The sequence below is a fragment of the Castor canadensis genome, chromosome 2, assembly GCF_047511655.1.
Source record: "Castor canadensis chromosome 2, mCasCan1.hap1v2, whole genome shotgun sequence".
Classification (NCBI taxonomy): domain Eukaryota; kingdom Metazoa; phylum Chordata; class Mammalia; order Rodentia; family Castoridae; genus Castor; species Castor canadensis.
In genome coordinates this window covers 23434717-23449332 of record NC_133387.1, presented here as the reverse complement: position 1 = coordinate 23449332, position 14616 = coordinate 23434717, and the positions used below count along the sequence as shown (strand labels likewise).

Sequence of the window (14616 nt, the reverse complement as noted above, 5' to 3'; positions counted from 1 at the left end):
CAAAACAAAAACAGGGTGGGAACTTGCATCAGAAGAGGGAGAATGCCAAGGCCATGCTGAAGAGCTATAAATGTCACAAAACAAAAATAAAATGAGTGATTCTTGCTTTACCTAGGCAAACACTGTTAACAAGATTTTCCTCTACACTGTTATAAAAAAACTGAAATAATATTTGGCACAGTAAACATGAAGAACGCAGAAAAATACAAACAAGAAATTGCTAGAATTTTAGAAAGTTGCATACATCATATTTTATTTATTTGGATCAGTGATTGATTAGAACTTGGCACTGTACTTCCATATAAAGGGTGTTTTTTCCTTCCAGCGCTTGAAAATATTTTTTAAAAATTATGAAATTGATTTATTGAAGAATATTTAAAAGGTTTGATTATTAGCACAAATTGAAAAATTTTAGTAAAAGTGTTCTAATAATAGTTAAGGGATTGAAGATGTTGGAATAAGAAATATAAACCCCAGGTGTTATTAAGGTCTTGTTTTGTTGTTTATTGTTTTTGAGGCGGAGTGTCACTATGTAGTCTAGGCTAGCTTCAAACTCATATCCTCCTGCCTCAGCCTGCCAAGGGCTGGGATTACAGGCATATATCACCACACCTGGCAAGTGTTTTCATTTCAGTTCAAGTAGAAATGTTAGTGCCTTACCAAAAAGAAGGAAAAAGGTAGTTTTCCTTTTGATTCGACTCTTGTAACTGCACATGAAACATCTATAGGACTGGCTTTAGGTGAGAGAGGTTTATAAAAAGCTGAACAATACTGTAATAAACTTGGCGTTTGGATCTCAGATAAGTTTTTTGAATCTCTTACTTTATAAATATAGTCATGGCTATTGACATTCGATTTCCTTCTTACAATTGTAATGGCTTCAAATGATCAGCTGATTTGCCAATCTCACAAAAAGTTAAAAGGATATTGAGCTCTTGGCCAGGCGCCAGTGGTTCACGCCTAGAATCTCAGCTATTCAGGGGGCAGAGATCGGGAGGATCAGGTTTGCAGCCAGCCCAGGCAAATAGCTCGAGAGACCCTATCTCAAAAAATATCCAATACAAAAGAGGGTTAATGCAATGACTCAAGTGGTAGAGCATCCGCCTAGCAAGTGTGAGGCTCCAAGTTCAAACCCCAGAACCACAAAAAAAAAAAAAAAAGATATTAAGTTCTTGACCATGAACTGGGGAGGTTTTGGCTAATGTGTAAAACCGTACTTCCCAACTGAATAAATTTTTAGCACATATACGAGAGACCAGCAAGAGGAGGTAGAGAGTGGCTTGAGTGGACAGAGTGAAGAGGAAGCAATTGAAGAAAAGCAGGAGTAAGGGAGAAAGGAAAGCTCAGTGAAACGCTTGCCTTGTTTGCATACAGTGTGTACTTCATGAGTAATCACTGAAGGAACGAACAAAGCCAGCAAATGAATTAATAAGGACAAGAGGGTGGCATGGATGCTGAATTCAAGTGAAGTTTAGATTCGGCTTCACTTGAGAATTAAAAATTTTTCCCCATCATACTGCCTCAGTGATCTAGAAAGATGTATAATTTTCAGAAGTTGTGAGACCCTTAAGAAAAGGAAACATCTAAAAAATTAGTTTGGAGAGAAAGGAAATGTACACAAAGCTAAGATTTTAGATTTTTCCAAGATTTTTTTATAAGTCTAAATTCAGCATTCCTTTAGGAATAACAACAAAAATACAGTAAGAATGTATTGGTTTACTTGCAAATTATCAAATATTTAAAATTATAATGTATTCAAATAATATAAATATAATCAAAACTGTCCTTTTCATTGAAAAACTAATTAGTACTGGGGCTAGAAGCTGCTAAACTTCAAGACATCAAATGTCATTTGGCTTCTGCCAGTTGAAAAGAAACCAGCAGACAGAGAAGTCATCAACACCACATGAAAACAAGCAGAACCAGAACAGTATATTTTTCTAGACCTGCTACCTTCCTTATGGTATTTATTTTCAGAAAAGACAGAGGAAGAAGCATTTACTTTCAGAATATCATCCAAGTGGGAGAGCAAGGGAAAAGGCAGAGAAAAATACACCAAACACATTGACTGCAACTTTTTTTCAAGCATTTACAATTTTACTTAATGAGTGAATGTCCCCAAATTTGCCTATTTCTCTGCTTCCTGAGTTTGCACATCTCCAGAGGCCCTCCATCTGGACATCCAGTTGGCCCCGTGTACTGATGGGTCTTGCGTCCTCGGATCCAACCCACAGGAGATTCAAAATATCTGGGGAAAAAAAACCTGCGTGTGTCTTGAACATGTAGACTTCTTTTTCTTGTCAATGATTCCCCAATATAGTATAACAACTATTTACATAGCTTTTATATTGTGGTCGGCATTACCAAGTATCTAGAGACGATTAAAAGTTTGCTGGAGGGTGTGTATAAGGTGTATGCAAACATTTTTCATAAGGGACTTGAGCATCCTCAGACTTTGGTATCCCATGGGAGGTCCTGGGAGCAGTTGCTATGGATACCGAGGAATGACAGTGTCTTCTGACTCAGATTTTGCCAAGATTCTGAGGAGTTGTGCAAACTCCCTGGCCCAGCTTCTGTCCTAGGAGACTCCTCTTTTCTGATGGTGAAAAGACAAGGTGTGAAGTTCAAAGTGCTAAGTTCTATTTTGCATTGTAAATCTAGAGCTCTTTCCTTGAGTGAGGAGCTGGCCATTCTTAAATTCTGCTCCTCCATACTGAAGAACTTAGCATCTCCACCCCTGGACAGCCAAGGAACTTTGCTCTTTGCCCAACATACCTCTGTCCCGAGGCAATTTCCCCTTCTCTGAGAAATGTTGTCTTGTCAAGCTGCACTGCCCTTGAACCAGACAACTTTCTCTTCTTGTCTTTATCTGTCTAAATAAAGCTAACCTACATTTGCTGTCTAATTCATTCAGATGCTTGCTGGTGCTATTTTAAGCACCCCTCAAGGCCCTGAGGAAAACAAGATGTGTTCTCTCCAAGAGGAACCTTAAGGTTTGCTAGTCATTTAAGGAATTCAAGAATCCCAAGAATCTATTCAGTCTTCACTGGCTCAGACAGGAAGGACAAAGGAACTCTTCAGGCTTTTTATTCCAAGCAGCTGTCTTTGACTTGTACATGGCTGGAATGAATTGATAGACAAAGAGAGAGTTAGACAATCATGTGTGTATGTGTGTGTGTATCTGTGTGTGTGTGTGTGTGTGAGACCCGTCTCCAAGTTTCATGAAATCCAACTTCTTTGAAGATTAGTTGCTCAGCAGAATATATTTTTCATTCTGGACTCAGATGACTATGACTTTGCTTACCCCTCTCAGGGGACAAATGTGAAAGTTCAAAAGCAGCTGTCATTTTAACGAATAAATTTGGGGTGAATTTTTCACTTGTTTCCATCTCTCCTTCCTCATCCTCCATGAGTCATTTTATTAAAGAATCCTGTTCCTTCCATATTCCAAAAAAAGCAAAGGAAATTTCACAGGGAAAGGAGAAGAATATTGGGGTTGTAAGCAGGTCTGTACTGTGAATTTATCTATGACTGGGAGTTCACAGAGGTTTCTGATCTGCTTTGTTTTTTCAGATCCCGTATTTATGCGCGTCTGTTGGCTTGCCTAGTGGGAGAGGGAACTGGCACAATGGAATTGTTTTAACCATGGCTGCCTTACAGCTACCTTAAGCACAAGCTTATTATCAACTCTACTTGTTCAGCCAGGATTCTGTGACGTCCATTGCAGCGAGTGAGTCAGAAGCCACAAGCTAACAGGTCTATTCCTTCCCACTGTCACCTAGGAAACCATCACATCATCCACAGGAAATGCAGGCCCGATGGGGAGTTGTGCCCAGATTGGGTTAGAAAGCAGGCAATGAGGTTTTCAAAAGAGGTCAAATAATAGTGTGCAGAACCTTGGTCTAAGGTGGGAGGCGCATCCTGCCTCTTAGTCATGGATCGACGTCTGTCAGGCAAAAATAGCTAGAGAAATTAATCATCTACAAGCATGTAAGATGTCTGCTTTATAAAAAGTTGACCAAGGGCAAGAGATAGGAAGACATGAGTCTATGATCATATGACCCTGAATGTGTTTAATCTCTTCTGATCTCGAAAGCTAAGCAGAGTCTGCCTGGTTAGTTCTTGAATGGGAGATACGTAGTCATGATTTAATTAACCAGCAAATAGCATCTATTTGCTCAATGGCTGAGGGTATTTTAAGTGGGGGGATATAGTTGTACAGTGTGTGAAGCAGGATGAAGAAATTAACGGCATATCAAAACAGGCTTTCTGCTGAATGAAATGTGTGTCCCTCATTCCATGGTCACTATCCCTTGGTTTAAAAATGTCCTGGGCAGAACCTTTCAAGAGAACCACACATTGATTTCCCTTGTGCTTTCACTGTTTGTTGGTACTGTGCCTGAGTTTCTCTTTCCTTGACTGCCACAGTCCAGCATCGTCACTGTCCCTAGAGGATATATCCAATTTATCACACAGTATCTAGATATCTGTGGATATGAGCTTAGTACAGTGGAGAAAAATTACCTGTACATTTCATGTAATTTGACAAGCTTGATGTTTCTGGGCAGATTTACACTTCCATTACTCCTACAAGTGACAAATTCCACGTCAGAGTATGTGAGCAGTCCCGGAACTTCCTGTTGTGCATTCAAAGAATGTTCCAACAGGAAACAGATTCAGTGATCATGAGGTCCAATCACCTCATTTTTCATATGAGAAATTATTCCCAGAGAAGTGAAGTGATTTGGCAAAGTCAAATAGCGAGGTAATATGTATATTAGAAGCAGGGGAGAGGAGACAGTAAAGGTAGAAAGCTTGATCCCAAGTTCAAGATGAGGTACCAGGTGAGATGGCCACCTCAAAGACTACTAAAACACTGAACTATTTTGATTGAAGTATGGAGTTCTGACTGAGAAGGGTATTTGGTCCTGTCATGGGTTGGTCAGTGCATGGGAAGAGAATGATGTTCCATCCTGAGTAATCATTGAATGGGAACAATGACAACCTGGGCAGGCCCAGTGGAGGGCAAAGTCTGTGATAAGAGTTCTAGTAACTGTAAGGTTGGCATGAGTGAGGAATATTAGACTATTTAGCTTGGAGACCAGAGGATTTGCCATGGAAGAGATGGGACTGGGTATCCTCCAATAGTTGAAGGGCCATCTTGAAGAGGGCTTAGACTTATTTTGTGTGCCTGAGGAAGGGTTAAAGGGAGATGGAATTGAGTGCCATATAAGTAATTTTCCAATAATTCAAGCTGATTAAAGTAATTAAATTGACTGATATGGTAGTGAATTGATCCTTTGTCTCTGGAGGTGTTCCAGCTTTCATTCATTCTTCTAAAGACATTTTCTGAGCACCCACTTTATGTCAGTTGGCTGGACAATCAAGATATGAAGATGAGTAACACAGTCACTTCCTGAAAGGAGATCATAGCCCAGAAGGAGGCTCCTCACTTAGACACAGGTACAGATGACAACTGATTTAGAATGCTGGAAAAAGATCCATGCATTGGACAGAAGAGTGAGCTACAGGTGCTTTGAGGTTGTTAATGAAGGCAATACTGGTTGCTCTAACAATCAAACCTAAAAATGTCTCATGGCTCATACATGACAGGAAATTTATTTCTCACTCATACAACAGCCAAAATGGGTGTTTCTGATGGTGGACGGCTGTCTTCTAGGTGATAAGTCAAGGATCCAGGCCCTTCCATCTTAAGATTCTTTAATATTCAGCTTTTGAGGTCACTGTACACATTGTCATCGTGCTTACAGAAAGGAGAGAACATGGAGGGTTAGGAGCGTATTAGTCAGCATTCTCTACAGGAACAGAACCACGAGGCTATATATCCATCCATCCCTCCCTCCATCCATCCGTCCATCCATCCATACATGTGTGTAAAACCCGGTAGCTACTCAGTCCAAGAAGCTGAAGCCACAGAGCAAGGGGGACCAATGATGCAATCCCAGTTCCAGGCTGACAGCCTGGAAGCTCCCAGGAGAGTTGCTGATGTGATTCTGCTTTGAGAGGCTGGAGAAGCTGGAGACTGATGTCCCCGGGCCACGGCAGCTGCAGTAGATGCACTGACTCAGGAAGAATGGAGTGTGCTCACCCTGGCTGCCTTTCTCCCTTTTTCACTTCGATTTCATCCAGGCCTGCAGCCTTCTGAATGGGGCTGCCCATGTTCAGGGAAGGTCTTTCCCCTCGGTTGCTGTCCCATATGTTGTCTCTGGACACACCCTCACAGACGACCCAGAGCGTGCTTTACTAATCTACTAGGCATCTCTCAATGCAATCAAGTTGACAATCAAGATTAGCCATCACTGGGGGGGTTACTGGCTAGACCTGCATCTGGTGCTATACACTCAGTGTGCTCGAGGTCCTGGGTTCAGTCCCCAGTACTAACACAAAGGAAGGAAGGAAGGAGGGAAGGAAGGAAGGAAGGAAAAAAATCTAGCCATGTCCCTAGGAAAAAGAGGAAACAGGTTTTGATGCCTGGATAGCAAATCTTTTACCACAATATTCAGTTCTAAGATCTATGATTATGGTGGCAGAACCAATATAATAAGATTGTGGGAGGGACACTCCATTTATGATTTTTTTAAATTTCTCTTTATTTTCTTAGTTGACTAATAAAAATCATACATATTTATAGTGCACACCATGTTTTGATATATGTATGCATTGTGGAATGACTAAACCAGGCTAATTAACATATATATTATCCCATATAGTTATCATTTCTTTGTGGTGAGACAAAAACTTAAAAATTGTCTTGTTTAACAGCAATGTCATCATGTCACATGTTTTACACTAAGTATCTTCCTACTGAAGATCTCCTGTACAAGATATATTGTTCTGTTGTTGTTTCCTTTTGTTTTGCAGGGCTAGGGATCAAACCAAGACCAATATACTAGGCAAGTGCTCTAGTATATTGAGCTACATACTCAACCTCAAGATATATTGTTAAATTAAAAAAAAGCAAGGTAAAGAACAAAGCAGAGCATGCTACTTTTTGCTCTTGCACCTATGATCAAACACTGAAAGAATGCAGAAGAAACCGTAGAGACCAGGATGAGGGCAGGAGGATGGAGACATCAGAACAAGACTTCTTTGTGTACTCCTTTAAATATTGTTTTGTTATTTACTATTTCTAAAATATATAACTATAAAATATTTCATTCTATTGCAGAAGAATTTTTCACTGACCAACCTCTTTTTGTTTTTGAATGAAGAAAAGCCAAGAATAGAATTACCTGGGAAGGTGAGCAGGGCATAATTTATGAGCTTGAGGCAAAAATAATGGTGAATATGGTGTCTTTCTTGTTATAATGAGTCTGTAATGGATTAATTGGCATTTTCAAAAGAAAGTAATAGAATGTTAGTGCAACAACTTAGTTTTATGTAGAATCATCTAAAAGTCTCTGAGTGCTTTTACAGTCAATATCTTTGTTTATTTTCACAACATTCTTGATTAGTCAGCTTTCTCTCTCTATAACAAAATATCTGTGCTCACACTTGTAATCAGGAGGCAGAGATCAAGAGGATCACGATTCAAAGCCATCCTGGGCAAATAGTTCATGAGACCCTATCTCGAAAATACCCATCACAAAAAAGGACTGGTGGAGTAGCTCAAGGTGTAGTCCCTGAGTTCAAACCCCAGAACTAAAAAAAAAAATACTGTCAGAACCAGGAGTAGGAATTAATTAACTATAAATTCATGTTAGACTTTATAGGCCAGCCCTTTAAATATCTGGCTAGAATCATCATTGGAAAGATGGGATAAAAGGCCTTTATGCATCACAGCATTTTTGCAAATATTTTCTTGTTTAATCTTCTCATCAGTCATGTGAATTCCTTGGGGCTAGTATTACCTCAACTTTAGACATGAAAAAACAATAGTGGCCATTATAAATAAAGTAAAAAGGCTAATGAAACACTAGAGAGTGGGACTCCCAATATGTAAAGCACACAATTGATTAGAAGTCAAACACCTCCCATACAAAAATTAGCAAAGGATGTAAGAGAAAAATTGTACAAAGAGATCTTAGCAACAATCAACTAAACCTTTAAAAATATTTTTCTCTTTAAAGTAGAGATAAAATAGTCTCTAATATTGACCTAGGCATTTGGAAATAAGAACATTGATGTTTTTCTGAAGGAAATATTCATTGGAACAACCTTTCCATAGGTAAAATTTGAAACATTAAACATCTTTACATGCTATAACTTCATTCTACCTATTTATCCTACAGGATATTCAGAGAAGCATAACACTTATGACAAATGATATTAATACCAGCATTCTTATGAATCCAGCAAAATGTGGACCAGATGATACAGTAAGGAAATTGGATATCAAGCTATGATTCAAAAATTATGTGAAAGAATTGACTAAAAATTAAAGGAAAAATCTCACTATCCTGTGTTAAGTATAAAAGCATGATTTTTTTTTCAAATGTACAGACATGTGCAGGCATCAATGAATTCTGAAAAACCATTAACAAACCAACTGACTAAGAGTGACTTACATTTAGAAAATACACTGGTCCTTCAAAGCTTTGAGTTCTCTCTCTTCCTAGCTGATATCCATTCTGCTTGGATTATTTAAAAAGAACAGTTCATATATACAGAAAAACTGGAAAAAGCAGCCTGTGGCGAGCTCTGCCAAGTGTCATGAAGCACTCTTAGCAACTTCCATGAGGGACTTTAATGTTGTGTAGACCTACTGAAAGGTCTGGAACTTGTAGACTGCTCATCCCTGGTGTTAGCAAAAGCTTCAGAATGCCACCTGGATTTCACCACATCTGGACTTGAAGTGCTTCACACAATTCTAGCCCTCACCTGAACTCATAGCTGCATTTTAGGCAGTCAGCATTAAATTCTCAAATTACACATTCACACTTGTTTGCATTCTTTGGTTGACTTCCCATTTTTTGCAGATTACTATTCATTGCCAGCATTTTGCATAGGTTTTCAACCTCCCTTTGTCTTTCAGAATCAGCCTTGTGGGGTTGGAGCGCCTGCCTAGCATGCACCAGGTCCTGGGTTCCAGCCTCAGCATTGGGAAAACAAACTACCCTTGTGGTCTAATGGTCTACTCTCTTCCCTGCATGCAACCTTGGTGACTGTCCTTAGCACATTCACTTTGTTGATCTCTTTATTTTCATCATAACGAGCTTCTCCCCAACAGCACATTCAGCATTCTCGTGACTTTCACAATGATCAGACATATGGGGTTAATGATACTGAAAAATACCCGACACTAAATCCAGAGAGGCCCTGGGACTGGAAAACCGGCAAGCCAAGGCTGAAACCATCACTGTCTTCTGGGTACCTTTCACCTCCGGGAAGGTTCACAGCTTGCCAAACTGCCAAGAACCCCTGCCTTCCCACAGCCAAGGTGCCACTCTGGTGAAACACTGGAGACAACAGCCATCAAATTACATATAAACATGTGACCCACTAAATTTAGTTTTAGATAGCTTGGTGGCTTTATGCTAACTGAATGGGCTGAGGTCATGAGTTTGATCTCTGCGTGAGTCATCTAGCCCAAGTGGTCTCTCTACCTTCATCCAACCATCTCACAGATACGTATTCTTCAGGGGCTATACCTATCACAGTTGTATCATTTTAATACAGTATCTATAGGACACTGTAGTCACCAACCTTTGTAACAATGTGCGACCTTGACTTCTTCAATTCAGAACCTCAATTAGTCATTAACAAGAGAGAAGATGCTTTAGTCATAGGTTTAAATTTTTAAAGTATATTTATGAGTACAGCTTGGATCACAATGTTTTTCAAGTGTGAAATGCTGAAGAAAATTATAAGAGGCTCCTATTTCTAATTGAGAGTGTTAGAAAACTGAAGGATGATACCTGATTCACCTCTTCTTGCCAGGCACCCGATGACAATTAATTCTTATCAAGTTTGTTTTCTGAGATTGCCTAAGAGCAAGTCAGTGTCACTGCAAAATAGTATACTTTTCTCCAAACACAGATTCACAGCTCAGCTTCTCCACCCAAATGGAATTTTTTGCCTGTTTCAGAACCTGCACCTCCTTCCAGCACCAGAGCTGTAAGCAATTCTCCAAATAATACCCTGTCCCTGGCCTCCGAGGTCCCATTTGAAGGGTTCAGAGAGGCTCCTTTGAGGTCTGTCCCCCACCGCCACCGTCTCCCAGGCATCTCGTTGTGTGAGTCAGCCCATGAGTCACCTCACTCATTAGTGGATCCAGAATGCCTCTCCATCCTGTGGATCCCTTTTGTCTCCCTCCTTGGAACTTGTTTCCTGGCAGCCTAAGATCTGGAGACAACCTTGACACTAGAGGCTGAGTTGCTACTAAGATGGCCTCCTCTGGAGCGATGACAGATAGCAAGTAGAATTAAAATGGTGATGATGAGAAAGGGAAGACGAGGAGAATATTGCTCACAGTTGCCTCAGAGCAATGTTAGTGGCCAGAGTTGGTAGTTCTGCCTGTGGAAGTTCATAGGACATCACAGAGGTCCTTGACTCTTGGTCCTTTCTTGTCTCTCCGAGTCTTTTCTCCCTCCTTCCCACCCTCTCCACACATACCCCTGAAATAGTACCAGGTGAAATCTTATGGGCTCCGTTCTCTGGGGATAGGCAAGGAAAGAGCGACAGCCTTGCATTGTGGGCACTCTTTTCTCCTGCCTTTTCAGGTCTGTTGTTCCATTTCTATTCACTCGAGCTTGCATTCCCAACCCTTTTCCTTCTGTGAGAGATGGCTGGGAAAGGATGAATGAGAGGAGTTATCCTTGCTGGTACCTCCTGGGCCTCTGGAGAAACCCAGTGAAATGATGCTGCTAAGAAGCTAAGTTCACTATAGAACATCAGTACTAAAGCACTGTTATTAATTCATTAATCTTACTTAAGCTGAGTATGACACTTTTCATTGAGTCCAGTGATTTCATTTTGAAAAGGGACCCTTTTCATTTAATCAGCAGACATTTACTGAGCACCTATGAGGAGCAAACCGGAGCCAGATGCTCCAGGGCTGTGCTTCTGGACGTCACTGTGTGCATGCGTCACCTGGAAGGTTGCTAAGATGCAGATTCTGGTCCAAGATGCCTGGGTGGAGTCTGGGCATGGTGACACATGCTTCTGATCCCAGGAGGTAGAAGCTGGAGAGTTATGGATTTGAGGTCAGCATGGGTTACATAATAAGTTCAAGGCCAATCAGGGCTATACAGTGAGACCATCACTGTCTCAAATACAAATAAACAAAACGGCCTGGGTGGGGGCTTGTGAGTCTGCATGTCACAAGTCTGCATTCCACAGACAACACTGTGAGTACCAATAGTCTAGGGGCTCGGCATAACCTCAGGCAAGGCTTCACCGTGTCACAGAGGGTCACAGGGGACCCTCATGCTCAGGGATTCTGCCCTGCACATGGTTCCTCCTCAGCTGCTCACATTTTTCCACAAGGCCCAAACAGTGCTGACCTCTTCTAAATGCTCTTGGCTTTCTTAGAACTTCTCTCCCAGATATGGACTTGGGACTAGGACAGGAAAATGGGCCCATCTGTCTTCAGTCTTGGCTATGAGGTCTTGTCCAGCTCAAATTACCAGAAAATTTATAACTCACATTTGAAATGGAACCTAGCTAACCATAAAGTCCTTTTGCTGATTTTTCTATCAGGGTCTTTGTCTTTTAATTATTGATAATTTTTTTGTTAAAACATTAAAGAGAGTAATAAATCTTCCAATAAAATAATCTTCCAATAAAAGATTTATTTTAGCATTTTAACTTTATCTACTAATTTTGGAATTTTGGCTTCCAGACCAACGTTCATTTTCTTGCTAATCTGAGCAAGCCCCTTTACTTGCTGGACCCGGCTTCTGTCTTGGCTGTAAACTGAAGTAGTAAAGGCTACATATCTCAGGGAACTGTCAGACATGAAAGAAATCACATGTGGTTGGTTGTTTTCAGAGCTTACATTAATCCGATAGTTTTATTGAATCTAGTGTGAGGCGCAGATGACAGGTGTTGACAAGTTCCAGTTTTGTCTTAGATTGATTTTGGCTAAACAAACATTCATTGAGCACTTACAAGAACTCTGAGTTGTGTTCTAGGTTCTGGTTGTGTTAAGATACATAGAGGAGCTGGGCATCTGTGGCTCATGTCTGTAATCCTAGCTAATTGGGAGCCTGAGATCAGGAGGATTGAGGTTTGAGACCAGCCTAGGAAAATAGTTCATGAGACGCCCCCCCACCGCCATCTCCAAAATAACCAGAGCAAAATGGACTGGGGGTATGGCTCAAACAGTAGAATGCCTACTTTGTAAATGTGAAGATTTGAGTTCAAGTCCCAGTTCCCCCGTCCCCAAAAAAGATGCATAGAGTTAGAAGTTGCCTATGAAAAGCCTGTATGAGTCAGAAACACCCTTCTGATTCGTGTTTACCTTTTGCCTCCACAAGGACAAAGAAAGACCTCTTTCTAGTTGGCAACAGACTCACTCTTCCCTACTCCTAACACGTCCAACTGTGAAAATGCCTTAGCTCTGAGGCAGACAACATCGTTGCTCCTTGGTTTTTATGCTTGCTGTGTCATCACTATTAGAAATGTATGCTTATTGAAGTTATTTACTTCTATAGAGTAGTTGTATTCTCATTTAGACTTACAGGTTTTTGTTTTAACTTCACTGTTCCACATCTATGGTGTTTAATTTCTTTAAATTCTCTCCACCAACCCTCTAATAGCAGAATTCGAACGTCTAAAGCCAGTATGTTTTGCCTCTGATGGGGTATTTGGGTTTTGATAGAGTCAAAGGAAAGAACCTCTCATGGCAAAATGTAACTATCATCCAGGTAGAGAATACTCCCCCACCCTTCCTGGTACCCCCACTCTGCACACAAATCTGCCTATGGGTCCCTCCACGGAGCATAGACAAAACCAAAAACATCAATATTATTGAATCCCATCCATTTGCCAAGCACTGTGCTAAGTGCTTTCACCTACATTTTCTCACTTAATGGACCCCTTGGTCCTCACTCTCTCTCTGGGGGACCCTCTCCTCCCTGTCTGCACCAGCCTCATACTCTTGACAAGGGAAATCACTCTGAGCCAAAATCCGATCTTTCCATCTCATCCATGTCCTTGGCAAAAAGTTGGTTTCTCATTTCTAGAAGACGAGAGCTGTGTTGTTTGAGGAAGAAGTGAGTGGAGCAGGGCTGAAGGCTGTATGCTTCTTAATAACACGCTGTGGACCTGCGTGGGTGGGTACCTACCTCTGGTGAGGGCTCTCTCTCCTGCTCTGGCTTCTTTCCCAGGTAATCCATTGCTGTCTCTGGGAATAAGGATCCAAATCCATCCAACTTGTCTGATATATGTATGAACATGGGTCAGTTAGCACCCCCACTCACATCAGACCCAAAAAGCAAAAACCAAAAAAAAAGAATCCTGTCTGCTGGAGACCCTTGACAAATCTTATCTGTCTTTGAGATAACCTGCCGCTCTCTCCTCTTGACTCAGGCAAACACTGCCTGGGTTAATTTGCACCAGCAGGAGACAGGAACTTCCCTGGGCCTTGGGAGGAGGCTCTCTCCCTATCTCAGCAATCAGAATGGCTTTCCAGCTGCTGACAGAGTCATGTGGGTTGGGCTCCAGGACTGCAAAGACCTCCCTGGTGACTAATACAAAAAAGAGAGAAGCAGTAGTAGCCAGAGCTGAGGAGAGGCAGTGACCCACTTGTAGAAGTGTCCCCCAAAGACAGTGGCCAGCAGCCCAAGTCACAGTGCCTTGGCATGTGGCTAACTCATAGCTGGCCCAGTCTGATGGATGCTTGGTGCCCAACAAAAGAAGACTCTGGGAAAGGTGCATCAGCATGTGCTGACATATTTATTCCAGAAACTTCTTTGTTCTTTTACTTATATTACAGACATTTGAGTGACTATACTAGGGCCTGAGCTGGCGGCGGGGACTCCTTGCCCTCGAGGGCTGATGGTTTAGCAGACAGTTTGAAAGGGATGCCCATGAGAAGCAGTAGGAGAACGCAGAGGCGAGAGACCCCAAGAATGCGTGGAAGGTTACAGGGAAGAATAGGAGGAGAACACACCAATGGAGGGCGAAGCTGTGCCAAGTCACAGAGGCAAGTGAGAGTAGGTGGCTACTGGGGAAGGAAAGAGGATGGTGGCTGTGGTCAAAAGATGCAGGGGGAGGGGTGAGACATGATGTCAGGGAGGGGAGCAGGGGGTCAGACCAAAAGACGTGAACTTGTGGGTCAGGCTACAGAGTCTGGAGTCCAGCCTGAGGACAATGGGAGTCACTAACTGTCTTTCTGGAAGGAACTAAATGAGCTGCTTTTCTTTCTTTCAGACTTTGGTTTTCTGTTTTCGTTTTGGTTGTTTGTTTGCCAGGGATTGAACCCATCGCCTAGTGCATGCACCCATGAGCTGTCTCCAGTCCTATACCTTGTTTTTAATCAAACAGACTGTATACATAAAGCTTGGAAGTGCTAGGACCATCATGAAAGCTCTTGCAGTTGTTAAGGAAGTAACATGGCCTGAGCTTTAACAGAGGCCACAGGGATGCAGAGAAAGACATGTTTGAGAGATACGGAGGAGTTACACCAACTGACGGCGGTGATTGCTATAT

The 14616-nt window shown here is 41.6% G+C and overlaps 1 protein-coding gene and 1 long non-coding RNA gene across 3 annotated transcripts in view; both read left to right on the top strand.

Moving 5' to 3' along the window:
• The window catches only part of Mkln1 (muskelin 1), a 288685-nt gene that overhangs the window by 89659 nt on the left and 184410 nt on the right, over positions 1 to 14616 (top strand). The window lies entirely within an intron of this gene.
• Positions 3737 to 13009, top strand: LOC141419665 (uncharacterized). The gene is made up of 3 exons (XR_012444288.1): positions 3737 to 5463; positions 7190 to 7261; positions 8253 to 13009. It is a non-coding gene; the product is annotated as an uncharacterized lncRNA (long non-coding RNA).